We start from the raw sequence: 5,005 nt of genomic DNA, 5'->3' as shown, positions 1-5,005 counted from the left end.
TGTTTGTAGAAGGAGGGCACAGATCGATTTCAGAGACCCCAAGGGGCCTCCACAGAGCGGTCAATCACTCAGCATTTGGGGGAGACCAAAAGGGTGTCCTTCTGAGAGAAGGGTGGCTTTTAACCCTCTCAGAGCTAGAGGCTTAGCTGAGTCTGACGAGGAGGTGGGAACTTCTACCCGCAGGTGTCAGATGCGGAAACTGAGGCCAGGGTACTCCCCTAGCACGAAGGGGAGTGGACTCTGCGACTGGACCTCCGAGCCAGAGCCTCTCCCAAGCACACCACTGCTCCCACTGGGACTCAATGTTTCCCATCTGGAGGAGAGGGAGGGAGAGAAGCACGCCCGAAAGAGGGAGTGGTCTGAGGTTCCGGATCCCTGAGAGCGAGCGCTTAGGCCCGACTTTCCCCGCTTCCCGGATCCTACCCAGGCCGTCCCTCCATCTGGAGAGCCCTTCCCCCTTGTCGGCGGTCCAAAGCCTCAACATCCCTAAAGGCCCGGGGGGACGCCTCGCATCCCCCGCAGTCTCCCTTCAGACGGCCGCTCCCCACCCCTCTCCCCAGCGGCGCCCCCTCCCGGGCCAGGGGCGAGTGCAGCGGGCGGTGAGGTCTCCCGGGGCCATGCCGTGCCCCCAGACAGAGCGGCGTGACTCGACCAAGGATGCAGCGCGGGCCGGCGGAGCCCGCACTCGGACCCGGGCTTCTCGCCCTCGCGGGCCCTCTCTCCCGCCGAGGGACCCCGGGCCGGGCGGCGCTGCCCGGAGGGCTCCCGGGCGGGGTGCGCCCTCCCTCCGCGGGCCGGGCTCCTGGCCCAGCCGCCGCGCTCAACTTGGAGCGCAGCTGGGATGGAGGCGGCGGCCGGGGTACCAGGGCGCCCAGTCGGTGCGCACACAAGGGTCCCTCCGGGACAGGTGGCCCGGGCGGGCGGCGGCCGAGCCCTCCCCACCCCTCCGCAGCCCCTGTCCCTTCCCCTTCCTTCTCGGAGCGCTCCTCCCCACCTGTGCCCGGGGAGCCCCCAGGTCAGTGTCCCGGAGCCCGCCCAGCTGCACCCTCCGCAGAGCCCCTCATACCTCAGGCTCCCGTGGCTCCGGGAGGCGGCCAACTGGGCCCAGCGGGCCGTCGGCGAGGCGGTAGGAGGGAAGTGCCCCGAGCCCGGCAGGCGGGAGCACCGCCCCTCAGGCCCGGGGCGTGGTCAGCCCCGCCCAGCCCCGCCCAGCCCCGCCCCTGAGGGGTCCCTTGCATCTTCACCGCTCCCGGCGCCCGGGTCTGGACCATCACCAAGCCGCGGGCCAGCAGGTATGGTGCGCTCGCCGTGCCTCCCTGCTGCCTGTTCTATGGGTTTATAATCCCATTTCCCCTGTGTAACAGGTGAGAAAAACGAGGCTCAGAGTGGTTAAGTAACTCAACTTCAAACAGCTGAGAAGGGGCAGTATCGGTATTTGAACTCGGGCCTGCCTGACGCCACTGTACCTCCTCACAGCGTGACCCGTGCTAAACGTTTTGCCTGCATCCCCCAGTGTTTTACCTTCGCCGCTCTGTCCTTTCCCCCCTCACTCTCCTCCTTGTCCACTGCACACTTGCTGTGTTGTCTTCACTTCCTCCTCGCCCGTCCTCTCACTCAGCTGATGACCAGTGCCCAGGCCACTGAGAAAATGCAAACACTCCATCCCAGCCCCGGGAGCAGTCTGCCTCAGTATGTGCCGTTGAATGAACGACTCAGAAGAAAATTCCCACCAGCTTCCACCACCCATCCGTCCACCTCCTGAGATGGTGCCCAACCTCCCCTTCCCTCTGGGGACCAGGCTGAACCGGCCCAGCTGGCCCGGAAGCCCCCTCCACTTGTCCACAAGATCCCACCCTTCAAGCCAACACCGACCCAGTGATTCTGTCCTCTCTCCCCTCTCCTCAATCATTCCTGTCAATTCACACGCTGTTACTTCTCCTATCCTAAAGCTAAAACCAGAGAGGAAAAACAACAAGAACAAAACACTCTTACGAACCCCCTCTGCCCCCTCCAGCTACGGCTGCCTCATTTTCCCCTTCCCTTTACAGCAAAAGTCCTCCAAGGGTTGTTTCTCCAGGCTGTCTGCAGTCCCTCTCCCCCATTCTCCTTTAAAACCCATGTAATCAGGCTCTTGCCCCTCTCTCCACTAATCCCCAGATCTGTCATTTGGGGGCCCCAGTGATGTTCATGTTGCTGGGTGCAGTGCTGAGTCTCTGTCCTTGTCTTACTGGTCCCTCCAGCAGTATTTCTCACCGCTGCCCACTTCCTCCCCTCTGATGCACCTTCCTCTCTTAGCTTCTCAGACACCACATTGCCTGGTTCTCCTCTTCCTTCTTGGTGACCCCCCATTCTCTTTTGTAGCAGCCCCCCCCAACTTCTAAATGTCACCCCAGCCTGTGGCTTTGGAGGCTTCTAGCTGCGGTGACACCAAATGTGGCCTGCAGCCTGGACCTCTGCCTAAACTCACGTATCTAACTGTGTGCTGGAGGCCTCCCTTATCTCACGCCGTCCAACATCCCGATCTCCCCCAAAGCTGTCCTGCATCTACCCCACCTCAGTTAACGAAAACTCCACATTCTAGGTACTCAGGCCCTAAACCTGGATTCCTCTCTCTGCCCACAATCTGCATACCCCACACCCACTCCAAGAGCAAATCCCATCTGCTCCACCTTGAAAATATACCCAGAATCTGACATTTCTCACCCCACCCTTTTGTCCAAGCCAGCAGCCCCTCCACAGGCTGAGTGCGGAGGCCTCTTCTCACTCTATTCCTGCCTCCCCCAAACCCCTGTCCAAACGGCAGCCAGAGAGATGACGGTAGAACTAGGTCCAGATCACATCCCTCCTCTGCCCCACCCCCTCCAGTGGCTCCTCATTGAACTCAGAAGCCCCACCTCTGCCCTCTGACCACATCCCCTTCTTCTCCATCAGCCAGACCCTGCCCAGCCACACTGGCCTCCCTGCTGGCTCTCACCCACTCCAGGGCCTTTGTTCTTGCCACTCCTCTGCCTGGAACAGCCTTGGCTACATACCTGCTTAGCCACATCTGTCACTTCCTTCAGGTTCAAGCTTCAATGTCAGCTTCTCTGTGAGGCTTCCCTGACCTCCATTCACACCCCGATGCCTTCCCTCCTCGATTTCCCCCCACCCCCCGCCCCCGTACACCTATCAGCATCACCATGTGACCTGCTTCGCATTTCTCTTAGGCATTTATTTTATTGCCAATCCCCTGCCCTAGAATGTGAGCTCCACAAGGCAGGGGATTCCTGCTGACCTGTTCACTGCTGTGACTCCCTCCTGGAACGGTGTCTGGAACAGTAACTGGGCACCCAACCAACATGTGTGGAATGGATAAACCTGTACCCTTTCACCGCTGGTAATATTCACAATACTTTTTCTGTATATTGGCTTTTTCATTCCAATAAATATATTTTAAAAGGAAACTTTATATTACTGCCCTGGAGAGGGCACCACTACCACTAGCCTAGAATAGAAGGAAACAGTAAAAATGAGAATAAAGCAAATGCTCTAAGGCTCTGGGGACCCCATGGCCTATCTAAGGGCTGAGCCCGCTCCTGCTTTCTCCCTGTGAGGAAGTGAGATTCACAAGATATACAGAGGCAGTAAAGACAGGCCAGCACCTAGCAGAGACCTGCCCCTGGACCTGAGCAGAGAACTTAAAGAAATAAAAAACAAATCCAGAATTGAAAAGGCAATGGCTTTCTTCTGGGAGCCATCTCTTGGGCTGTGCTCAGATATCCCCGGGGAATCTGCCTCCTTGCAGCTTAATTAATCTCACAACAATCCTGAGATCATGCTGTCATCAGCCTCATTTACAGGTGAGGAGTCTGACGCTGGGATGGGAACTGGCCCGAACTCACAGAGCCAATATGTTAGACGGGCAGAGACTAGAATTGGAGCGCTTGTCAGACTCTGGGGCCAAAGCCCTTCTAGGCTGACCTGGCCTGGCTGTCGGGGCAGTTTCGGGGGAGGCGATAATGGGGATGGAAGCACCCAGGTGCCAGCCCTGCTCTGGGAAGCACAGCCTGGCCACCAGGGACTTTTGTTGAACTCTGGGAGGGAAGGGTATCCTCTTTCTTCTGTGTGGGCACTGGGAGTACTCTCTTTGTTCTGGACGAGGAGTGGGGAGTGTGTAGACCAGAGCTTTACGGTGCCTCGCCACCACCAGATGAAGGGACGACCCATCTCAGAACAGAGCCCATCCCCCAGGGAGGCCAAGACACATGCAGCGGAACTTGACATTACTGGAGACTCTGTGTCCCTCTGGGCTTGATCTGACTGGCCCTCGGCTTCCCCATTATAAAGTTTGGTTTAACCAGATGAGCTGGATTCTTTTTCCCTGTGCAAAGAAGAATCCTAATTGATACAATTTTCACTATAGCACTTTCTGCTCCACCTATAAGCAAGATGGAACCTCTCCCATTTTCATGAAAAAGATAAGAAAACAGTAAAGCAAAGTCCCCGCTTTCACCCCATCACCTCCAGTTCTCTCCCGCCTTCAACCAGGTTTCTCCAAAGAGTCACCGCCACGTGTCGCTTCTGATCCTTCCCTTCCTAGGTCCCCTTGCCTGTTGTCATCTGCTTCCTGTCCCCTACTGGGAATGGAGGCTTTTGAACCATCAAAAGTCTCCCCCAGTGCTGGCCAACCCACAACAATACAGGCATCAAAAGTTGTTAATGGAAATATAGTTCATTTGAATAAATTCACTCTGTGAAAGGTCATGGCTATAATGATACTCAAAAGTGAAACGTTACCATAATGCCTTCAGAGAGGGTTGTAGTATAAGAAAGACGACTGCCATATGACTTGTTTGAATTTTTATGGAACTTATTAAGTTGGGATGTGTTAGTCTGTGTATCTATCTTGTCTCTTTTATTGGTGTTAACTAATTAGAGAGACATGTTTGCTTTAGCTGTGTAATCAGAAAAGCGTAAACTCAGAGCCCTGGGCTGGAGGCTGGGGGCAGGCAGAAACTGCACCATG

The 5,005-nt window shown here is 56.5% G+C and overlaps 1 protein-coding gene across 15 annotated transcripts in view; it reads right to left on the bottom strand.

Annotated features, from left to right (window-relative positions):
* Window positions 1–1,168, bottom strand: part of A4GALT (alpha 1,4-galactosyltransferase (P1PK blood group)) — a 24,254-nt gene extending 23,086 nt beyond the window's left edge. For 11 of the 15 annotated variants that reach the window (XM_024737440.1, XM_024737443.1, XM_024737439.1 and 8 more), the window contains exon 1: window positions 1,067–1,168. The gene's annotated coding sequence lies outside the window, so the exon portion shown is untranslated. The remainder of the gene's footprint in view (window positions 1–1,066) is intronic. The other 4 variants (XM_024737449.1, XM_024737454.1, XM_024737446.1 and 1 more) reach the window with 4 other exon arrangements.
* Window positions 1,169–5,005: the final 3,837 nt, after the last annotated feature.

The sequence above is a fragment of the Neophocaena asiaeorientalis genome, unplaced genomic scaffold (genome assembly GCF_003031525.2).
Source record: "Neophocaena asiaeorientalis asiaeorientalis breed wild unplaced genomic scaffold, Neophocaena_asiaeorientalis_V1.1 scaffold242, whole genome shotgun sequence".
In the NCBI taxonomy this organism is placed as follows: Eukaryota; Metazoa; Chordata; class Mammalia; order Artiodactyla; family Phocoenidae; genus Neophocaena; species Neophocaena asiaeorientalis.
Note: the sequence above shows the minus strand (reverse complement) of the source record. Positions and strands in the feature narration are given on the sequence as shown.